At 49.1% G+C, this 24589-nt stretch overlaps 1 long non-coding RNA gene and 1 pseudogene across 1 annotated transcript; one reads left to right on the top strand and one right to left on the bottom strand.

Moving 5' to 3' along the window:
* Positions 1–959: 959 nt before the first annotated feature.
* LOC142584375 (glutathione peroxidase-like) lies at positions 960–21575 on the bottom strand (annotated as a pseudogene).
* Positions 11870–13310, top strand: LOC142584386 (uncharacterized). Its single transcript, XR_012828778.1, has 2 exons — positions 11870–11975; positions 13183–13310. It is a non-coding gene; the product is annotated as an uncharacterized LOC142584386 (long non-coding RNA).
* Positions 21576–24589: the final 3014 nt, after the last annotated feature.

The following is a 24589-nucleotide window of genomic DNA, read 5'->3' as shown; positions in this document are numbered from 1 at the left end:
ACGAGGGTGAGTGAAAATTTGTCCGCCACATCCTGTTCTCTAAAAATTTGCCACTTTGTCTTAGCGTTTTCGATGTGCAGCCATTTTCCCTCCGTATAAGTTTGAATGTGCTACATTGGTCCAATTTTCGCTGCGGCACTAAAAGTGATGGCTGCCCCATTTGTTATTGTCTGCGCAATTCTTGGAATAGATATAAAAAAATAAACGTGACGAGAGTCGCCGCTGTGGAGGGCTCCACACTGACCGTCGGTTCCGTATTGCATTCCGCCGCACGGGAATGCGGCTGCCACGGATAGGAATCGAATCAGTGCCTGCGCGTTCAGTAGCAGGACAGCCAAAGCAACTGCGACACCGCAGTAAGTATATTCAACTCTATGGGCTATAAGCACAGCATTCTAGCGGTTAATCCACGATGCCTGACAGCGCGAACGTAGACAAAGGACGGCGAAAGAGGCGACAAACGAAAACAAGTGTTACAAACATCGAGCGTTCTGCAGTTCAACTCTAGCGGTTATACCGTTTCGACTGATGCTACTATAGCATCCAAGAGCCACAAGTTTTGATCAGCTAGGCTTCCGATAGTATCTCCCCTTCATTTTCATTATCTCTCTCACACACACACACACACACACACACACACACACACACACACACACACACACACACACACACACACACACACACACACACACACACACACACACACACACACACACACACACACACACACACACACTATTATACATTTTTTACGCGTAAGCCGTCAATAGAAGATGTGGCGTAAAACAAATTACCGCTTTTACATCGTTCCGTATCCTTGCGGCTGTCGTCGAGGTGCTCTAAGCAACTGCAGCTGCGCGCATCCCACCGCCATCGGATGACGCCGGCGGCGCTAAGGAAAAGACGCTGACCGCCTGGTTAAAAAAAAAAAAAAAACGAAGAAAGGTGGGATTCCGATGTCACAACACGGACGCTGCGTTTTATTTCGTGCAATGACAGTCAGCCTTTTATTGAGAGGGCGAGAGAGCGTCGAACGATCCACAGGAGGACCGGGCACACGAGCCGGTCGCCGTCGGTCGGGTGCAGTGCCCCCCGAATGCACGAAGTGGGGGCTTGCGTCGGCGGCTCCCTTCAGAGCTGTCCCGGCGGCTTCGCTTGAGGGGCAGCTCGTCATACTTGAGTCGTGCGCCGGTCCTTCGGGTTGCGCGGCCGCTCTCCTTTCCTCCCTGGCAGCCGACGGTGATCCGAGGCGATGATATCATTGATGGCGGGTGGACGATGACACAAACAATGGCTGTATTCGCTTTCTTAACAGTGCGCCTTTCAAAAGTGACGGTGGAGCCGCGCGCAGCACGCATCTTTACAAACCAGGAAGAAAGAAGGAACCGTGGGGGGCGACACGTACGGAGGCGGCCACGCCAAATATTCATTCAGCCGAAGAAAATGAGAGCGGCTTCTTTTGTTCGTATGTTTAGGGGGTCTGGGTACTAGCTTGGACAACGCGCTATAACGTTGAAAAATATAAATGGGGGGGCGGGAGATAGAGAAGAGTAGTTAGCTGATTATACCTATTATTGCGCTGTATACATGGGAGAACCGCTAGTACCCATGTATCTGGGCGCCGGAGAAAGCTAGCAAGCTACTTGAAGGTTATACGCTGGCACTTTCGACACCATCTCAGTTCGGAGTAGTCTGAAAAATCAGCTTGCTGGTGCAGCTTTCTTCTTGTGCGTTGACAACTACGCGCCGCATGCATTTCCAGTTTACAAACATCGAGCGTTCTTCTCGTCCGCGGAAACTTTTGACAAATAACTTTTCTTTTTCCCCGTCACAGTGAAATTACCTTAAGATGGCGCGACGAAAACCGTGGTCAATAGAATACACGACCTCAGAAGACTCGTCGCTTGGTACGCGTGAAATCTCGATGCGTTCCACTGTCACAATCGCGAATAGTGGCCAGCTACGTTTATTGTGAAAGAATAGGGCAAGTGCCTGTTTTGAGGACCGGGGCATGGTTTTTAAAAGTTAACTAATACAAAGGTCCAGCGTTGAAACGTTCCCACTGTCACTTTTGCGGTTAAGTTGTAGGCGCTCTGATAGAGCCGCATTTACTTTGCGTGGTATGACTAATTCTCGATTGGAGGCAGCCTTCCAGTGCTGATCAGGGCTTCGATGTCGCTGGTGATGTTAACAGGCAGGAAGCCAGGCTCGTACCGTCGGACTGGAGTTCCGTTCCGGTCGATGAGGATCTTCTCGAAGTTCCAGCGAATATCATTGTTGTCCTGCGGCGTGTAGAACAACCGCTCTCTCGGCCGGAATTTCGACACCGGGGACGGGCAGTGACTCTGCATAGGTAAACAGAACGCAGAGAGATGGCACATACACTGCGGACGTCGCCAGTGGAAAGGGATAGGCTGTTTCCAAACGAATACTTTCAAAGATGTCACATTTTTAGTGCGCGTTCACTGCGCTGAGTTAGCGGGAGAGCATATAACGAACGGAATATGCCACACCTCATCGCATAGTCTCGAGCGTATTGACCAGGCTTTCCCGTCGCTCCAGTAAAGCGCAGCGCTTGACGATACGTCACTCAGAGGAGAAGGCATCCCGGAAGCGATTGGTGCGATGCCACACAGTGACAAAGTATCTTCACCCGCGCTTTTGCATTACGCAGCTATCACAGTGAACTATTTTCCATTCTAATGCCCGTATTTGTGTACAGAAGCATAAATGCGCTACTAGCTCCCCTCACACGTCCCCCACTCCCCCTCCGGTTTCCTACGTTTTGCGGCTTACCCTAGTCAAAGCTGGTGGTATAGTTGGTGTTCCATGGTAATACAAGTCACAGCGTTCGGTGTGCGCTGCGATTTGTGGTATGTATATACATCACTTTGGTCGAACGTTCTTGTAAAATACTTCTAGCAGCGAGACAATGTCTAAAGCGCTTCAATAAAGGCTTGCGAGCCTCAGAGGAAGATGTCGGTGACGTAACTCTGCTTTCTAGATAAAGACGGATTCGCTCACCATTACGTGTACCGCTAATTAAGGCCACGCCACAACGGTTCTCCAGCATTCAAGAGGTGTGAAAAATGCTAACTTAAAGGTCTGGTGACAAACAAAGGTGACGACAACAGCGTTCATATGCGTCAGAATACGAGTGCTTAATTTGCAAGGGCTTCGGTTTAATGCTCTTTTGCTCTTTTACAAACAGCGCAACCATTTATACGAACACAAAGACTACGAACATCTCAGATTTATTTAAAAGAAACAACTTGCAATTGCATGTCATGCGTGCAGCCGAAGTTAAATATTGGAATTTATTGTAATGGACCTTCAAGAAACGAGCCCATGTCACTAAGGACACCTGGACACCTGGACACTAAGGACACCAATTTTTAAACAATATTATATTTGGCTAGAGTGAACAGCTAAGCTGGACAGCGCAATTCTGGCATTATAAACCACTGCGAAAGCACCATAATTTTTGCCTATAGTGCTTTTGCCATTCGCAGTGCAGGGAATTCTGCTTTCATATCACGCACCAACTGCGCAATAAAATGTGGCAGGGGACCGAACGGTCTCTTTATACGTGTTCAGAGATCCCGCTGAAATGCACCCTGAATCTTATCTAGACGATCGAGTATGTACACTGAATGAAGGACTCTTACACTGAATGGCGCGCGCCCGCAATAACACGGTGCCGCCACACCGTGCTCTTTGTTCTTATCTTTCCGTTTTCTCAATACCCCGCGCGAGTGCAATTGAGCTACCCATTTTGGGCCATCGCCAACAACTGAGCACACGCGCAACTCAGTTGCGCGTCTTCCAGGAAAATAGAATGCGCTGGGGCTGCGTCTTCATTTTCATGAATTTCCTGTTCGGCGCGCCCGCATGCTAAGCACAGTGAGTATGGAGAGCTCCACACTGACCTTGAGCAGCTCAAAGAGCGGGTGCTGCGTCTCGCCGTTGACGTCCAGTTTCTGGAACAACGGAAAATTTGGCTGGAAGTTGTTGCCTGGCCGCACGTAGCGGATGCCGTTCAGGATCTCCTCCCCCGAACCGCCCGGCTCTTGCTGCAGCGTAAGCACGAGAGAGGGGAAAGTTGGGAGAGAGAAAAGAATTCGCCTCCATTCCACCCTGTGAAAGTGGATGTACAGCGAAGCTAGTGCGGATGTTAGACGACGTTACACAAGCACCACCAGCATTACCACAAGCGACGATTTATACGTCACGCGCGCACGCACGGTGTGCGGAAGTGCAGCATACATTGTCATTCTTCCAGGCCGTGCGCCAAGCGCAAGCGTCGTACTGAACTAAACGAATGTTTAAAAGTTAATTGCGTCAGAAAATGCGCATATAGTACGACTTACACACACGCTGTAGACAATATATATCTTCGGATTGTTATTCGAGTATACGAGAAAACGTAATTCTATTACGCATAAACTGAAAGACAAAGCCATTTTCCAGCTGACCACATAAGAGTCGAGACCTACAGGTACCGCGCAAAATTCCTCTCTGTACAGGCGTGACATGACTCATTCTCCTGTTCTAGCACTCATTCTATCCGGAGTTTTCAGGATTTCAAACAGATATTAAGAAATCAGCTGCGTTAGATACCACAGCTTAGACCGGCTTACCACATAAACGGGGAACTTACTTAATCTTACAAATCGCACTGTTGACTTAAAGTATAAAACTATTTACTTTAAGGCACGCAGTTCAACTGTAGTGTTGCATGAAGCCAGGCAGTAATGAAGTCATGTGCATTAGGAGAAACTCTGAGTCCAGTGTCACATTACAGATACACTTGCACAAAGTAAGGTACGAAATACATTGGTCTTCCAAACAATATTTTACACAAAATGCCTCGCCTGCACAGGGCACGAGAATAGCTATGTGGACCGCCATTGGTTATTCACACCAGTGTAGTACGAATACCTCTAAATTAATGCTATAGTAATAGGCTTTCGCTAAATCCGCGTAACTTCTATTTTGCTGAAATATTTCGATCTTTACAGCTATCCTCCAAAAGAGAAAACCACGAGCGAAGCACTTTCTCAATTTTTGCGATGTTCAACAAATGAATCATATTCCTCTCCGTGCACGACGCTGCGACTCCCTGCGCAGCGAAAACTACCACCGGAATCTTGTTCGTATTTGCAATCGCATACAGTCATCGAGCGGTGAACTGAGGAGTAAAGAATATTTAAGGGTTGTTTGTCTGCGTTTCAGAAAATATTCCTTTGCGCCGGAGCAGCCATATGGACGCGAGATGTACGACGTGTACATGAGTATACGTACTTTGAACCCAGCATGCTGTCAAACGTGGCTGTCTAGTTCGTGACGCACTTCATCATCATCATCGATGTCATCGTCATCGACCAATTTTACGTCCACTGAAGGACGAAGCACTCACCCGGCGATCTCCAATTACTACTGCCTTGAGTCAAACCTTTTCGTTCTATGTTGTCGTTTCAGGTTCTTTCAAATTTCCCACAATGTCTGCAAATTCCTTCAACGCACCCTTATCCTCTGTCGTCCTTGACTGTGCTTCTTTTGGCACCCGTTCTGTTTTCTCAACCAGACCACCGGTTATATGCTCTACTGATTACATGACTCACCCTACTCCCGTACTTTCTCTTATTCTCAACAAGATCAGCCATACTCGCTTGCCCCCGAATTCTTGCCGCTGCGTTCCTGTCTCTCAACGTTACGCGTATCATTTTTCGTTCCACCGCTCGTTGCGCTGCTGACAACTTCTGAGTAAAACCCCTTAATCTCCCAAAGTAGCGCCATTCAATTCCCTCTTCCTCCGCTCGGCGCGGCCTCGACGGTGGCGCCGCCGGTGGTGGGCCTGCCGTAGCAGACGACGGCTAACACGCTACGGCAAGAAATCCGCGGAAAAACTTGATCGAGCCCTGTGGAGCAGTTCTTTCAATACAGATGTTGCTTCGTCAGTCGGTAACTGGCCTTAAATATGTCGTGTTGGAATTGTGCAAGAAATAGAGAAAAGGACTATTATTCAAGGCGTATTCAAGGCGTATTCAAGGCGTAAATTGCGCGCACGTTGAGAGTTCGTGTTGCTGAAACACGACGCAAGCACGCGGTGTGCTCAAACACGCGCGTAATTACCGAAGTTTCAGGTTTTGACAGCGTGAAAGTATGTGTAAGTGGTTTCGTAGGTTGATTTACGTACCTGCAGGATACTTTTGGTCGGCCGGCGCATGAGAGATTTCGACTGTCTGCGGTCAGCGATGCCTGGCAACAGGGTCACTTTTTTCATTGCGGGGTGCTTTGGTAATCGTGACGATATATTGTTTTTTTTTTTTACAAGTACTGCTCCAGGAGGGCACATGTAACGGCTAACGGAGGCTTCTGAGGAGCACGTGACATTACAATAAAGCAGGCGGCGCAGGGAGTGTTCGCATACAAAATCGGCTGTCCGCTATAGCGGACAGTCTATCTTATACTCCCTTGGCATGCACAGGCTTCGGCGAGCCCCATCCAGCCCTGGTTCTAGCTTTGGTGCTCTCGTTGCAGCTTTGGTGCCCTGGAGGCGCCGTCAATAGTACGAAATAATGACACGTTGTTACAACTAGTAAATAAAATATATTGAAGAAATACAATCGCGCTGAGGTGCAAACTTCTAAAGCAGCGCTAGCGCGCTCGCGCGAGAATTCTGAAACGCCAACGAGGAATTTACCGGCCCACCTACGATTCTACGATCCAAGTGCACGTTAAACATCCCCTGGCAACCTAGATAATGTTATCCGGAGCCATGCACTACGACCTCCATCAGAGCTTTAGTCGCTTCGGGACGTTAAAAACGTTAATCACCACAAACCAAATCAATACATGCGGGCGTACATTCGAAGGTAAAAGACTGCATCCACAAGTCATAGTGAGCCTTGAAAAAGCGTCGAGAATGTGCTAACTTATGGTAGAGCTCAAAACACACCCAGAATAATGTCGCTTCTATGTCACAGGCCAGCTGCAGATGCGTGCACTTTCACCGCAAGACGAAACTACGTGAAACAAAATGAGCACATTCGAAAAAAAAAAAGTCAACTTGAACGCGCTAAAAACCACGTAGAGCATGAACACATACACTTTTTCGAAGCGGAAGGTGTCAACTAGGCTCAAAAGAAGAGGTTGTGTGGAGCCGTGGCACTTACTTCACGAAGCCGTGCGTTCTTTGCCACTTCCTCGAAGTCAACCCGCCCGATCCTGTGAATCCACACTTTTCTTTTTGCGTTGCGCCCGCCGGATGGCAAAGCAAAAAGCTTTTTGCCCTCGCTGTGTCTGTTGCGGCAACCGAAGGCGCAGCAGCACGGCATCGCAATTAAGTTCTCGGCCCTAACACATTCTATTACGCTAACGTATTCCGTCAGTCCGCCTGCCGTACTTACGTCGCACAGGCCCAACAATGGAGGTCGGAGCGCGCTGGAAAGAAAAAATGGCTGTGGCTTAGCTAAGGTTAAGCCCAGGATGCGAAGCATACTAGCCTTTATTTTAGTTGTTGAACCACTGTTTAGCCTGGTGAACTGCTGTTGCTTGGCTATATTTGGTTCGGCTAGACGAAGAAACAACTCATGCGTTACTCTGCTTCGCCTTCAAGAGTGGAACGCGACAGCGTTCCCGTCGACCCGCCAAGGGGTGTAAGACAATGGGCTACGGCGCAGCGACTACGTGCCCCGCATTGGACGCGGTGAGCGTCGAGCAACGCAGCGTTCGGCGCGGCAACGAAATGTGCGCCTGAGCAAGCGACGCACGCCTGAGCCTTAGAAACAGCTCGTTTCTAAGGCAACACCGCATTCACTAGAGGCGCTTTTGTACCGCTTTGAAGCATCGTACTCGTGGCTCAGTTGGTATACCAACATGGCTCAGTGTGATGACTGAGCTAGCGAATTTCAAGCGTTTTTAGCCCTGTGACTGCCAACCAATGGCAGAGATTTTGTCGTGACCGTTGTGTACTGTTAAAATGTCTTGTTTTGTAGCCTTGTTGCCATGTCGGTAATAAAGAAAAAAAAATACTCGTGGCTCAGTGGTAGCGTCTCCGTCTCACACTCCGGAGACCCTGGTTCGATTCCCACCCAGCCCATCTTGCAAGAGTTGAGCCAAAGCCACCTAGAAACAAGCGCAGCTGCTTATATACCGCCGCGACGCGGCGAGCGACGGCGCGAGTTGGAGCCCCGTTTCTCCTCTGTCGTGACGTCACGGTGTCACGTGGTCAGCCTTGAAGGCGACGCCGCGAGTTGGAGCCCCGTTTCTCCTCTGTCGTGACGTCACGGTGTCACGTGGTATTGAAGGCGACACCGCCGCGCCTGAGGAGCTGGGTTGAGCTCTAGTAATATGCTTCGCATAAAATATACAAAAGCGCGGCGCCTGCTCCGCTCTGGAAAGAAAAAAATATACAAAAGCGCGGCGCCTGCTTCCACGTGACACAGATTGGCAATGGCGGAGCGGAGAAGGCTGGGGAGACAGGAGGCGTGGAGGAGGAAGCGCCAGGGTGAGCGGGGTGGCGGAAAGATCCAAGAATGGCGCTACTTTTGAAAAATTGAGGGGCTTTACTTCTGAGAGCTTCTCCGTCCCCCAACTTGCGAGGAAAGAAGAAGCGGCTCTGCGCCAGGCTTTGTGCTATGCACCATGCACGGCATCGAAAAAGTGAAAGCCACAGAATGAAGAAAAACATTTACCGACAATTATGATTCTCCCTAATGCGAAATTTGAGCGCAGCTCTATACGTGTTTTCATTTCGCGATATATTGGCTGGCGCGGACAATCTGTCTCGTGCGGCACGTTCCAAACAAAGCGAAGTGTGGCGCATCTGCCTCGCTAATCGGGAGATCGAGAGAGGCAGTGCGTGGGTGACGCGTGGGAGCGATTCACAGCAGCCGCCGCAGACAGACCTCCGCCCATGCAGCGCTTTCTTTCGATACAGACGCGCGCTACTCTGACGCCATATCGTAGCCATCGTCGCCGCACAGCCTGTCTTGCGCGGCACTACGCTTTTCTACTCACGCTTTCGTTCAACCAACGAGGAGAGCGGCTCTTCGTCGCGGGGAAGTCGTGCCACCAGTGTCAGCGGCGACAACACCCAAGGGAGCGCCACATCGAGCCTTATGGAGGCGCTCGCCATCGCCCCTTGCAGGAGCAGTGATCCCCGTCACACACGCTGGTGCTGCGGACTGACCTCAGCACAGACGCTGCGGACGAGCGTAGCCCTCCCTAGTTCGCGGCACCCTGCCCTCCCCCCCCCCTCAGAAGCGCAGATGAGATCGCCCACGCGGCTGCGGATGCCGTGGCCACCGGCAACTCAGCGCATGAGCAGACCCGCCGCTCCTCCTCCGCTTTCCGCCTCATGGTTCCACTGCACCCTCCTCCTGCACCTTCCTCTTCGCTATGTCTTTCTTTCAGCTACCGCTGCGCTCCGCGTTCGCTTTCATTCTGCGCGGCGGTCGTTCGTTCGGTTACGCCGCCGACGCTCGCCGCAGGAATGGGCTATTAAAGCTTCGCTCTAAAAAAAGCATCTGTGCACAAAATCAATCTGCAAGGACCGTTATTTTGTAACCACCCAGTTCATTTGCCTTTATTTTCGCCCTTCGGACATAAAAACAGGGCCCTTTGGAATAAAAACAGAGGCCCTATAACGTAAAGCTATTCCAACATGTTTTTATTCCAATCTCCTGACGTCAAACGTAAACGTAATTTACGTAACCGCCGACGAAACCATGAGGCGGTGACCCGGAGCGTTGCCTGAACAGCCCAATCAAACACTCTCCCGTTTATAGGAGGTGACTTTTGTTTGCTTTCAAAACGAATAACATTGCCTACATTGAACGGTTTTTCTTATCTAATTGGCTGACAAGAGGCGAGAAGCACGCTCAAGTGGAGAGGGTTTCGATGGGGCCGAGCCAGGGCAGTGAAAATAGATAACCGGATCAAGAAAGAGGTGCCCTCGTCTGCGATTGGTCCGCTGTCCCTTACTTAGCTTGCGGTGGCTTGTCTAAAATCGCGGCGGCGTGCAACGGACAGTTAAAAATGACGCTAAAACGGATCCTCAGCAAAGAATAGTCGGCAGAGCGATGTCATATACGTGCCGAAAGGGCTCGATAACGTATACCGCCACGCAAAAAGTTTTGTTATACGCAACCCGTACTCTCCGGCAGGTGCGAGTAGCCAGTGCCTGAGAGACCGGCGGGCAGCCATGTTCTATTCCTTTCGGAACGGGGCAGTCTCCAGATATTCAGAAAAAAAAATCGTTTTGTTCGGCATATTAATGCATCTTTAACGCGTACACGTACGTCACCTTGGCGCGGTGAGTTGTCGCGGTTTTGTACGTCGCGTGACAGACAGGCGAAGCCTAGAGCGGAGATAGAGCGGAGAACGGCCGATGCGTCGTGTTCACCCGTGGAGTAGTATTTCTCACTGCGCCTTCCCTGGGAAATCAACGTGATGAACATGCGTAAGCGACAAAAGACTTTCTATTCACAAACTCGCCATTAACACATTCCTTTCGAGAAGTTGCGTGGCATGGAAAAGCATACACTGCCATAATGTATACAGTGCGACCGTTTATGACCGGGTTCACGAATATCATGAACAAGAGCTCCCCGTGAAGATTTGCGGCGTTCGGATACAACCTTTTGTCTACATTGCTCGGTTTTGTGTGCGTGCGTGCGTGCCTGCGCGTGGGTATGTGGGGGGCGATTAATCATTACAGCCTTCTCTGAGCGAGCGGCACAGCTACATGACTTTTGAATGTTTCGCGAAACGAACGCAGTACTCCAGCCAACTATAAGTCTGCTCATCAACACCAGCACGTGCCGCTGTGAAGCCACGTGTGCTTAGTCGACGAAGGTGGCCGACAGAGGTTTTAGGGCTGGCAGCGTGCGGACGCGGTTTACCCTTAATTGTTAGATGCAAAGGGGATGTGGCACCCGAGAGCATCGAGTCCCAGAAATCACAATACGCATTGACCCATGCAGCGATAACAGCTCACTGCATACCCTAAAAGAGTTCCCGGTGATTTGGGTTTGTGCAGTAGTCTCGGAAGTGATGCTTATGTTGTGGCTCAAGCCTCGAGAATCTCAGCAGTCTAAATATTCTTTAACGAGTTGTCTGATTACTGAGCTCATTGTAAATTAAATATTCAACTCCAGTTGTGAATCTTGGTGGCACAAGGCTCCGAGCGAAGTCATCAATTCTCTGAGCTTAAGGTATCTTCCTTATATACGCGCATGATCCTGAAACGCACTGGCGTAGCAGTGCCGCTTTACCGTTTCCGTTATTGTACCGGTTGAGTGCCAGTTGCATCTAACTAAAGGCAATTATTATCACGAATACATCCTTGGTAATCTCAATAACGACTCTTCCCCTAAGCGGACTGTAAGACTTACAGCTCCTGATCACCGTATACCGCTCCAACTTTCGTCCCTCTGCACACTACTGAAGTGGCTTTCCCTATATAAGACTGAGACGGTGGCGAGCAACAAACCACCCAGACGAACCTCCGCGGGGACCCGACCGCGAAGTCTTACCATAGAGAAAGAAATTCAACAAGAGGGGACACTCTTCAAAAACTGGCAACAGGAAAGACGTCACGCCTAGTTTCAACAACATCCGTTAGTTGACGCGAGCATCAGAAAAAAAGAATGTGAAATAAACTTCCAGACAACGTTTTATTTTTTTTTATTCCTTCCCACTAAAGGCGAAAAAGTTTTACGTGTAAATGAACTTATACTTTGCAACTTCTTGTTGCGTTGCCTAGCAACAAGCTAGCGGCACGCCAGACGCGCGTGCATGCGTCATACGCCAGACAAGCCGCAGGAGTGAGCGAGGCCGGTTGCGCATGTGAAGCTGCTCGGCGAGCCGTCTCTTTTCGATGTAGCCCGTTTTTTGGGCTCCCGGCGTTCTCTTGTGTTCCGTCTGCATTTCGACACGGCACCGCTGCACTACTGGACAACAGCAAGGTGAGGAATTTTGTTTGACAGTCTGCGACGCACTTCAAGTACATTTAGGCTTACTGCACAAAACTGAACCTATATAGTGACGCAGTTATCGAAAAACAGCTCCGCAGTCCAAGCCTAGTTAATATGAGTTAATTACTCGTACTGGGAGATCTTTGCGACGCTTTCCATGAGCCCAAGCATAATTATAACCTGTTTGGGTAGTTTTTGGGCACGCTCGCCGCACCTGGCTTTCTGACGAAAAGCACCTTGGCCGTGTGACGCAGTTTCCCGTGTACTGAATCTTACCGGGACAAGTTTTGGCGCTTTCTCTGACCCAAGACATTATTGTAACTAATTTCACTACTTTTTGGGGTACTTTTCAAGCACAGTGGCCGCGCTCAGCGTAGTGGCGCAGTTAGCGAAAAGCAGCTCGGCTGTGTGCCGCAGTTAGTTTCGCGTGTACTGAATCTTACTGGTAGAAGTTCGTGACGCATTCTCTGACCCGAAAAAGTATTGTGATTTATTTGGTAACTTTTTGGGATATCATGAGGCTTGCTCGCCGCGCCTGGGGTTGTGAAGGTGTTAGCAAAAAAGCAAGCCGGCCATAGTGAGTTAGTTTTGCGTGTACTGAATTTTAGTGGGACAAGTTTGTGACGCATTTTATAGCCCTGCAACAACATATACCTTATTTCAGTACTCCCGTCTCGAAAACGCGACGAGCGATTGCCGAGAGTGATAACACGGGAGTGTTGCATGCGCCGGCAGGACGCGTAAAAGATAACACGGAGGAGCTCAAGAACATGACATTTATGTATTCTGAGCGACTGAAAACGGGCTTTGCACCCACGAGTCTGACTTGAGTGCGATTACAAGGCATTCTGTGAGCGTGTAACATGGTCTGGCTGAGCCTATGTTGTAGCCACCTTTGTGTACTTGGCGTACCATCGTGTCGACTGAGGCCAAGTTGTTTTGGAAACGCGCAGTCCCCCGTGTATTTGTGCACTTAAAGTGCAGGAAATAATGCCCGGGAGAGGAGGGGTGCTTGAGATCGGATGTCCAGATTTTATGGCATTGTTTGGGAGGAGTCTTTACTGCAGAATGTACGAAAAAGTGAATTTATGTGTAATGCCGCTCATTCACCACTTACGCACGTTTCGCCTCTATACGCAATACTCCTGTTAGGTCAATATACCGAAATGATACATGCTTGTAATTTACTTTCTTTCAGCTGATGGCATCCGGTGGAGCATCGTACGGCAACGACTGCTGCTTACCTGGTGCCACAACTTTGGATGAATGCAGAAGCCCGGAACGAGCATTTATATAGAGCAAAATAAACATTTCATCATTTCAGAAGGCGTCTTTCGTTTTCTTTATGAAATTGCACCTGACAGATTCGGCGCAGTCTTGTAAAGGTCAATCGCAATCATTTCTACTTAATGAAACGATTGCGCGCCAAGGCCACGCGAGGTTCAGCAGAAGCGAAAAAAAAAAAAAAATGCCGCACCAAGCAGCGGAGCCGGCGCGGCGTGTACCAACTGGTGTTCAAAACGCGCGCGCCCAAAACCGAAACCGGAAGGAGTCAACAACATCCGCTTGGTGTGCTACAGTCAATTCGGCCGCTGGGCTCTATGGGAGTGTCCGCTCTTGTTGAAATTTCTTTCTCTATGGTCTTACTACGGTCCTCGAGTCGGGACACGTACACGCGTGCTAGAAACTTTGATTTGTCAGCTGCTCTCAAGCGTGCGTGCGTCGGCGTGGCGAGCGGCGCGTGCGAATGTGGCGCGCTTCTTAATGACGCAGCTCATCCGGCCCCGCCAGGAAGCAAAATGGCGCGTTAACGACAGTCGAGGTAGTATATCTGTGAGTCATGGTTCAGGGCGGCTCAGCACCGATAGAGAAGAGTAACGATAAAAAAAAAAACAAAAAAAGAAGCCATAGTAAAACGAACACTCTTATCTCCTTTGAAACTTCAAGCAATCGCTTCAACGTCCTGCCGCCAACAAGCGGCTCGCCACATGCGCAAAAAAAGCGTGCGGACGCTGACCGAGAAAAGGCAAGGATAAAAAAAAAAAAAAAAAGAAATCAAAGTCACAGCTGTCACATGGCTTATATGTCGCAATCTACTATTATCACGCGGAACCCGGGCACGGGGTCGCTTTTCGGAAGAAGTATCTCGCACTTGACGTGTTGTGCTGGGAGATGAAAGCGAGCTTACACCAAGGAGACGAATATCTCGACACGATCGGCGTGCATTGGCCAGCTGCATGCTGCCTCCAGCCAGGCGGCTCTGCCCTCGCTGACAGCTAATTGCAACTCAAGGGCACGGCCGGCTGTCGCTTCCTTACACGACGAGTGCGCAACCGTCGCCTTCGCAAGAATCACGAGTCTTCGCTTATTTATTTTTTTCACCTTTATCTCACGCTCTCGCTTTTTACGTCGACGTCGTTAGTCCGTCTGACGACACTCGAACGCAGCGGCGTCTGTTAAGGCCTGACGGGAGGCACCAATGCAATGGGCAGCCAACGTTTTACAGTTCTCGTGGGGCCTCGGTGATGTGCGCAGATGCCGACACGGAAATCATTAGCAGCTAAATCCACAACTTGTCGCCATGACTTCGCGTATAGGCGCGTGTTCCTCGCGTTCTGCGCACGCTCTGCACGCGCTCGCAGATTGTACAGCTGCAGTATACAGCTGCATGCGTTGATGCTGCGCGCTCACCGCTCGCCTTGCACAGGGAGACTCAGCGCACACAAAACACTCAGCGACTGAAACGCGATACCTGGAACGCGTGGCTGCCGGCATCTTCTGCGCCACCGGTGAGCGCTGGGGGCACCGAGCTGATGCATTTTTGCATCACATAAAAACCGAGACACTTTTTGATGCATAGTGACTTCATTCGGCTCCTTAGCGCTCACTCAGCGCTCACTGCAGGTGGCGCGAAAAGCGCCGGCTGCAGAGAATGCTTGCAGGGAGTGAGATTAATACGACCAGATCCCTTACGGTCATGGCGAGCGGTGCAAGGTAGATTGTAAAGAAAAAAGAAAGGTTAAAGAGATGTATACAAAATGCTAGATAAAGAACATGTATAGCATGACTGATTAAATCAAGCAGGCTAGGTGACTATTTTTCGCCGCCCCTTTTCAAAGGGGATGCCATTAAATTATCAACGCAAGAGCTTGGTGGCGCAACCCACCGCCCCGCTCCAAAGGCGATGCTCATAGCATCCGTCCATCCATTCAGCCATGCGGTCCGAGTACCGCGTTTCAATCGCTGAGCACCGTAGTACATTCCTACCTTAATATGCGTTGGTAAATATTGTGTTTCGCTTTGAACGGCACTAAACTTAGTAGCATGTGCTTCAGCAAAAAAAATAGTACAAGACACGATTTTCCGGCGACGGATTTTTCGCGCCGGTGCACGCATGATGTGCCGTAATACTTACTTAACTCTTTACTTCGCCAAAGTTCATCGGTGTGCGCTTTTTGGTTAGGGAATTACTTTAGGGAAAATGTTGTAATTGCGGGATTGAAGCCAGCCAAGTGCTCAAGGCAAACCCACTTGGCAGGCACAACGAGAATTGATCAAATGGCATCCGTCCGCAAGCTTGGAGCGAAATGCAATGTATGATTCCTTGTATTATTTTCCCAGAAAGGCTTTCCTCACGAATAGCGGTACAGAACTATGCCGAACCCTAATTTATTTCGTGGCAGATTTCGGGGGCCAATATTTGGAAACTGGTTGTTAGAGTCAGGATTCCTACCGAATGAACATTCCTTGAGCACAAACGGGCTTCCATGCCAGTGCAAAATGTGTCCTAAAATAATTAATTCGCTTATTGAGTGCTAGTTATTTAATGACATCATGCGTATCACGCGAACTTTTCTGTGCACCGGCGCGAATAATGTACCTCATCCCCCTCTTCCTTGCCAAAGGAAAAAAAAAAACCTTTTAAACTGTACTCTATCACCTCTTTTTTTCTCTTTGAAGAATTGTTTGAACGTTTGCTAATGCACCCGGTATACAACAATGACTGTTGAGCTCCACCGCCCATTTCGCCTTAACTGCAGCGCATCAAACCGCGTCGAAATGTCTCGTACCATCGCGGACAAATGAGTCGCTGACGGGGTCTCAAAACACGAACATTTCTATGGATGGACGTCAAACAATGGCGCCATCAGTTTCCGCTTACGAAGAAGTGCGTATCGATGACACGACAAGGCTCGAGTGAAACACACAATCATTCCATCTACATCGACAAACAACTTTCGAAATTCCGTTGGTTGTGGCCGTTCGCATATGCTTCGCTTGTCAGCGACAGTTCTTACCGCGTCCAAAGCACAAAAGACATCGGCAAACCTCCGAACGAGGTGCGAGTGCAGCTCTCAAACAAAGCTGGCCCTTCCGATGCTGCGCGCTGCCGCGAAGTCACGGCAAGTGATCTACGACCGGCGCAATGAGTCACAGAAGCATCCGTGAGCTGCTTCCCGCTGCTGTTGGCGTGAGCGAGGATTGAGAGATGGCAGCATGCACTCTCAGAGGGCTTGCGTTAATTATGCACATGTCTAGCCTCACTTCAAGAGCACATAACGTTGCCGTCATATGTTATTGCTTTATTCTTTCTTCTTTTCACTCGGCATAAACCAGGAGGAGTAAAGGGGTTAGATGAAAGGCGGAAGAGTTATACTGCCCTATTTTGAAATGCTTTGTGAGCGTGCAAATAAATTTGAGCAGAACGCTTCCGCACGCACATCCTCATCATGTCTACAAGTGGTCATAGTTAAGTGATGGGAAAAAAATAGCACGTAGTTGCGCACGAATAACGACGGACTTCAATCACGATAAAGCAAGATCGAATGGAAGAAAAAGTTTTCCCTCCGAGGGAAAATTATGGTAAGCCGCTTTCGGTTGCAATATGAGAACAAATACGTGAAGCTGGACTAATTAAGTAAAACATCGCACTATCATCGTAAAATACAACTATTATGCAACAAAAATAAAGTACTCAAACACATTCACATTCTACAATGGAGATCAAGGAATGCTGCGCAGGAGGGTATAGTGGCCGCGTTCGGTGCTAGCGCTGAAAAACTCAGCATCGCCTTGTAGCCTCCGAGGATAGCGTGCCGGAAACCTTTGCGATGGCTTCAACACGCAGAGTTCCGTTAACCAGGTCGCACGTGTGCTTACTGCACTCTCTCGCCCTCTCCTTTCTGTGCAATCTTCAGCTATTTGTCAACCTCCTTTCACCTTTTTTGTAAGGGTGCGCACTTGCAACTACCGGTAGCACAGCTGGGAGGAGCAATACCACGATCACTGTCCCTGTCCATTCAGACAACTGTTGCGCCATTGCCCAATGCGGGTTGCGTGGAGCAATAACTGCCGCCCATAAGCCGCGTAATACCGGCCGAAAGCAGGAAGGTTAAGTCGAAGAAAACCCGCCTGGCAAACTAGCAAACGTGGACAAGCAGTCGGGCACGTGCATCCATGCAGGAACGCCTCCGCGCGCCAGCACGCCACGTCTTCGCAGCTGGAGGAAACAGTAACACGAAGGGTACTTGGGAAGTGCGCGCATGCTTTTGCCACGTGTTCTTCACTGATCGACATCTGGGGCCAGTTGCTTCAAAAGTGTCCGTGAGATAACGACGAGACTGAATGGCAGGAGGAGGAAAGCTTGCGCCCTGTGGTTCCAGCTTTGACAAACAAGACTGACAATTATCGTTCTAGTAAACCAGAAGGAACAACAAAACGTACGTGGGAACGCGCGTGTTTCGGGCGGCCTGGGAGCGCTGGTCGCGATGAGATTAGGTATATGCGCGCAGACATGAGCCCACTGTTCGTGGCAGAACGCGCGGGAAAGCGCTCCTTTACGCACGAAGGCGTCCCCGACTAGAAGAAGGGTTTAAACAGAGATGAGAGTGGGCCGCGCCACCATCAAAACAATGCGCCTAGAGTGCGGCATAAATTTAGCCATGTGATCAAGTGCATCGGCGGTGCAGACCGCATCTGGCGATCTAGTAGGTGCATGCGGCCGCTAGCCAAGGACGTGGAGATTGCTGCTTCGGTTGTATAGGTAGTCGTATACGGCGCGATCGCTCGCGACGGTGCGCGAAGTGCGGCAGCTTGAGCTGCGGTTCCTTGTGAAATGCGCGGTACAAGAGTCATGACGAAGTACGTTATTTTGTGGGCGGCCAAACTCAATCACGGCGCCCTACTAGAAGCGTCTTGTAATTGCTCCTCATTTCGGTTAGAATATCAGAAGAAAAAAAAAGTAAGGAGAAAAGGAAAACGCGCACATTGCATGCAACATGATTCACCAAAAGTTCTCAGGTCGCGGAAGGTGTTCTAGTAGCATGACGACAGCGCGAGAGAAAAGAAAAAGGATGCATGAAAAGACAGGAAGGTTATAATCAGATGTATTCCTAGTTGGCTACCCTGCACAAGGAAGAGGGGGTTCAAATATTGTATGTACGTATACTGTAGTTACAGCTATACGACAGTCTCCAGATATTACACTAAGGGTTTCTATACAAAGTAATTCTTGCTGAAAAAAAAATTTTGTGCTATAATCGCCTGTAAGCGCTTGGATCAACGAAATTTCACAAATTAATCTTACAGTTAATGACACTACAGCGCATACTGGAACTGCGAAATTGAAGACGGCCAGTGTCCGAGACGTGCCCACTTAGTAGCAAGTCTGACAACATAGCCTCGACTTAGATATGATCGTCCCTTATTGGCGTTCCACGTAGTATTTGACCGCAGTGCTCAAAGAAGACTTTGTGAAAAGAGGTGCGTGGAGCGCCAATGCATTTCGCCACAAATTTCGGGACGTAAATCTCAAAAACAGTGTTGGTCTAAGGATTTGCAAGTGGATGTGGTTTAATTCTTCAATTAAAGAATAGTACGCTAAAGTAAATAGAAAATAAGTGAAAATTAATTATAGGGCGCTTTGGCTGCTATTGTGCAATTGATGAAGCCAGCACGATGTCTGCGACAGCTATAAATCTTGGCAAGCAAATACCATCATTTTGTACCAACTCCCCTATCTTTAATAATTGCTACAAGTCATCGCTAAAACACCATGTATAAGTTAAAAGGAAATCTGCCGGTCATTGCTTCGGCAATATAAAAGCGGCAATTCCTCCCTGCGTGTCGCCGATCATTTAGCACTGCATGCATCGTGGCAGAGAGCGACGAAGCCTACGTTTTTCGCGTCATACTTTTTGTTCTAAGTAAATAATGCATACAGACGGTTAGGGAGTGGTGCTCTCCTTTCAAGCGCATTCGCAGATTACATATTACAGCAGTAGCTGGAGAGCTTTATGCACGTTCTTTTACGAACGTTGCTGTGTTGTTTGGCGGAAAGTAACATTCTTTCCGCGGCGTTAGCGCTTGTGTACAGTACCACTTGCTGACATATTTCTCTACACGGAGGCTTTGTTGTTGCTGTTCGACAGCGCCGATCCAGAAGGCGTCCGTAACAGGGTTTTTGATGAGCATGCGCTTGGCGATCTGAAAACGGGACCAATTTGCCTAGTTTCTTTCTTTCTTTCTTTCTTTCTTTCTTTCTTTCTTTCTTTCTTGTTTGTGCTGCCGGTGAAAGTAATGATGAGGCTATAAACGTTGAGGATATGATGGCCCCATGCATAATGGATGGCTTTTGATCCACAGTGTCCTACAAAAATTACTAGAGGGAACTCTGGGGCTAGTGTCTGCAGTAGCTGGCAAACATGGCGGTTCAGCTAGCAATGAAATGGTGGGCAGCACAAAGATTTGCCTAAACTTTGTCCTTCTGCCTTGAAACGGCTTGGCGACTTTGCAACTTGATCATTTTCAATAAAATATTGCGTCATAACTGCAACAATTCGCTACAATTCTGCACGCGCGCACAGTTTGACTTCCTTATGCGTCTAAATATATTAGATTGCGTCTTTAATGTAGGCAGATAAAGGGAGATAAAGCGCAGTAAATAAAGTTAATTGCAAGAATGTTTGAAGTCGTAGGCACGAATATGGGACAAATCCATGTACCATCATTTCCATGCTAGCTGAACAATCGTATAGCCAGTCACCCATTGCAATTTTAGTAGGAAACTAGGTTTTGATCGATATCAGGCATCTGGTGAAATCCCGGTACGCTATTCTCGCTCTCTCTTTTATTTTGTCCAACCAAACCACATACTTCGAGGCTGCCAAGAATCAAAAGCTATTTGACCTCATTCATATCAACTGAAAGCGTCAATCAGGTCTTCAGACATTCTTTGCAATTGAATTAGTTATCTGGGCTTGATAAGTTTATTTACTTCTAGGATTTATTTATTTTATTTTTTTTATTCTGCACCTCTTGTATTCTTCTCCACTTCGTGTCATCTCAATCTCCTCATCTGAAGTAGCAAGGCCCTGAATATAGCAGGGCTGACATCTTCAGGTTCCCATTGAATTCTTTCTCTCTCTCGCAGCTGTAGCAACCGCTGCCACGACGTATCAGCATCCTTATTGCAACGACTACAAATCCTTTAAACATGAAAACTAAGGTGCCAAAGTCGCGTAGAATTCAGTGTCAACGTTGGACGGCAAATGTTTCTTGATGAATACCTGGAACTAAGGGCCGATTTATGCTCGAGCCGCCCATCGCCGCAAGCCGCACCGCACGCGTGCGGTCGCGCGAAAGATTGCACGTATCAAACACTTGTGCTCAAATTTCGGTTTACAGTGTGTAAGGTATACACTGTGCACACAGTGTAAATGGTAATTTGTGCACAAATGTTGGATACGTGCAATTTTTCGCGCGGCCGCAAGCGTGCGGTGCGGCTTGCGGCGATGGGCGGCTCGAGCGTAAATCGGCCCCAAGTCGTTGGCCTCTCTACGTCGTCATGGGAGACTTGACACAAATTAACGCAGTTAAGTGAGTTTTACTTCTTTTACCCTGTGAAAAAAAAGAAGAAAGAAAAATATCAACGCAAGAACCAAAGGAAGAATATGACGGGACACACTACCGTCTGCCTTCATTTTCCTCCTTGTGGGCGTCGTTGTTTCATACTATTCCCGTTTTTGCAAAAGGCACAATTCCGTCAACCTAATGACGTTATTACGCACTAAACTCCACGCGCAACGCGATTCTCGATCCCCTAACAGCGTGCCTCAGAACGTCCTCTCACAATTGGCATCACTACGCGAGCGAAAGTGCGCGACCACGACGTCGCGGTCATCACGATCAGCAGCTTCCCCATGAGCCGCGCGTTGATCAGCGCAAGCAGCGCTGTCACAGCTGCAGCGCTCACCTTGCCGAACTGGTTGCAAGGGAAGCCCAGCACGGTGAAGTCCCTGGTCCCGAACCTGTCCTGGAGTGCATTCAGTTGTGAGTAGGACCAGGTGAGACCTCAGTAGGTGGCCACGTTTACCACGAGCAGCGCGCGACCCCGGTACTGGTCCAGGGATACGTTTCGCGTGCCGAGCACGTCGGGTATCTGGAAACTGTAGAGCTCGGGCGACAGCGGCCGACCGTCGCAGTCGGCGCTCTTGGGCTTAGCGCCGGCCGCGCCGGCGGCGGCGCACATGAGCGCCAGCACGAGTCGCGGCAGCATCTTCCGCCGTCGACCAGCACGCAGCTAGCGACAGCCGCGGCATCCGACCCCGGCTTTTATCCGGGACACCGCTTCCCCTTCCCTCGCCGCCACGTGACGAACGCGGCGCGTTGCATGCGTCGTCTCTGTCAGCGGGTCGTGCGGTGCGATATAGCTGGCGCGACGCGCCTGTGAAACTTGCGCCATACGTGTCAGCCGTGTCGCGATCCGAGTATTATTATTATTATTATTATTATTATTATTATTGTTATTATTATTATTACACAAAGACACAAGGAAAAAAAGAGAGAACATGACACAAAGAAGAAGAAGAAAATCGCTTTTAAATAATTTTAAAAAAAGTAGGCCAAGGTCGCTACAGAGATCGCTCGAACAAGTCAGCATTCCACGATCCCACGGAGAAACTAAGAAGCGCTGCGGTAAGATCATCTCGATTTTGAATTGTGCGTTTTAAAGCACTCCGCAGTCATTTTTTTGTAGGTAGCCAGACTTAAAAGGTGCCTAACTATAAAGATTGGAAGTAGTACGCCGCCAGCTATTCCATCTCACTTACATGAACAAAAATATAAAAATAAATAATAAAATGAATAATAAAAAATAAATAAAATGATAATAGAAAGGACAGCACGAGCAAACACTAAAGCGTACAAGAGTGAAATAAACAAAAGGACGAAACGTCAAATACGAAAGCGAGTCACCGTATAAGCAATTAAATCGTTCATAATATTTCGAGCACATGTCCGTACTTATTTGAAGCACGATAGCCTCGAATCACTATGTCGAAAGAGAGGGAGACAATACGGCATATTTTCGTACATTTACTCAGCATCAGTGCCACAAGCTCTCGGAAGTGTTGCCACTGAAAGAGAGAGAGAGAGAGAGAAAGGCAAAGGAAAGACAGGGAGGTTAACCCGAGATTATCTCCGGTTGGCTACCCTGTACTGGGGGAGGGGCAAGGGGATGCAATAGCTGAGAGAGAGAAGGATAAAAAAACCTAAACACACACACGCACGTACACACGAACTGTTTCTGTGGGCACTGTCACGCGGCCCGCAAAGGCGTTCCTAGCCTTACGCAGTGTCACCGTACAGTCCTACATCCCACAGTGTACAGTCACAATTTGTCAGAAAGTCCCGTGTTTTTCAAGTATCGCAGCAGCGCCTTCGTAGCAGATCGTGCTGATGTTCGCGTAGGCCAGTTTCCAAGGATCTTGTTTTCTGACTTTGGGCGCTTGTCCAGTTTGTCTAGGGTGGCTGAGAGGACTGCTCTTTGTGGGTTAAAACGAGAGCACTGACAAAGAAGATGCTCGATTGTTTCATTTCACCCGCAGAAATCACAAAGTGGGCTGCTGGCGACTTTGCCACTGAGAGGTAGATGTAATGCATGAGGGCAAATCCGCAAGTCTTTGCCCTTATTTTTTATTAGCAACAAATGAGGTACATGCAAGTAATTACAAATATGATTCTACATACCTTATGCTATTTTTACACCGGCTCAGACATTTGTCCCATCGTAGTACTACATTTGTGATATGTTGTCGCCAGTCAGCGACGCACGCGGCCTCCCCGAACGCTCATAGTCATGCAAGCCTTCACGACCTTTTGCGAACTCACAACACCAGCATCTCACGCTTCTCAAAGCGATACACCTTTCCCCACACGTGGGCTGCATTTCCCTGTGGATTTCGATGGGCGTTCGTCCCTTGCTCCGCAGAATATGAATCACACTTCGTTGCTCGTACGCCGTGGACGTGTGAAGCTCAACCGCCATCTTCAACAAATGACAGCAGCGCTGTATACAGCGGCGCTAACGGCAGATAAGGCCGGGCCGGTCCAAGAAAGGTCCACCGCTTGTAATGGATACGGTCACTTCGCAAATACAACCGTAATTTGGCAAAAAATATATATAAAGGCAAAGGCTTTCTGATTCTCCCTCGTATATTCAAAACTTGCCAGGTACGAATCAGTCGTTACAGTTTATTGCGATAGCAGTTATAGAGTCACTCCAGGCCTATTTCCGCTGTCACCGTCGCCGTGATGTTCCGTTAAAGTCCAGGTGCGATAAGATCCTATCGCGCCCAGCGTGGGTGCGAGGCAAAACTTTAGAGGGTGACCGAAGGATGGTGGCTTGCAGCGCGCCGCCGTCCCTCTCGCCCAGTAGAGTGCGCGAAGGGGGGGGGGGGGGAGGGAGGGGAAGGCAGCCAGGGGCGGCTATAATTCTAACCAGGCCGTTGCTGCGCGTGGCGCAGCCGATGCACCCTATCGAGGTAGTCTGCGGCGGGAACAAAGGCTACGTGAGCAGATATGGTTTGTGGCTTCGTGTGCGATGTGTTCTCGCGCGCGTTGTGTTGGAGGTCGCTTAATCTTAAGTTTCGGAGACGCGTTGAAACTAGAAGCAGCACGAAGGGCAATTCGCTCGCTGCTGCTGCAGCTCTTCATCAGGCCAGCGTTCTCACAGCGAGCGTCCGCGGTCATCGAGAGAGATCTGTATGTTTGCCTGTGCACGCGTGACACCATGATTGTTAATTTATTTAATAAGCGAGTGATTGTATAGGGCTGATAAAACTACTAACCGACCTTATTCTGTATAGCTGTCTAATTTACTATCGCAGTCAATGCTTCGCCTTTCGGGTGAAACTGCGACCCACGCGATGACGAACCACTGCCGTCGTGGGTATATGGGGTATGCACTGAGCTCGATCCGCGAGGCGGCGACAGCGTCGCCGGTGTAGCCGCGCCATGTTTGCGGTCATGTCGGTGGTGGAGCGTCGGAAAAATGCAAGCGGTCTTTCTCGCGCGAACATCTGGGGCCGAATTCACAAAGCTTTTTGTTCGTAAGTGCTGTTTTTTATTAGCTGATCGCCTTCGCAAATGATATGTCCTACATCACTATTGACTGGCACGAAGACTTTTAGCGTAAGAACTTTTTGTGAATACGGTCCCTGATCCCTAATTGGGGGGGGGGGGGGGGCGCCGCTCCGACTTGACCAGTCGCTGAAATATAAGCACAGACGTTTCAGTGTTTCGTGCGCAGTGTTGTTGGTATTTGT

The sequence above is a fragment of the Dermacentor variabilis genome, chromosome 1, assembly GCF_050947875.1.
Source record: "Dermacentor variabilis isolate Ectoservices chromosome 1, ASM5094787v1, whole genome shotgun sequence".
Classification (NCBI taxonomy): Eukaryota; Metazoa; Arthropoda; class Arachnida; order Ixodida; family Ixodidae; genus Dermacentor; species Dermacentor variabilis.
The sequence above is the reverse complement of the archived record's forward strand: the minus strand, read 5'-3'. Positions and strand labels throughout refer to the sequence as shown.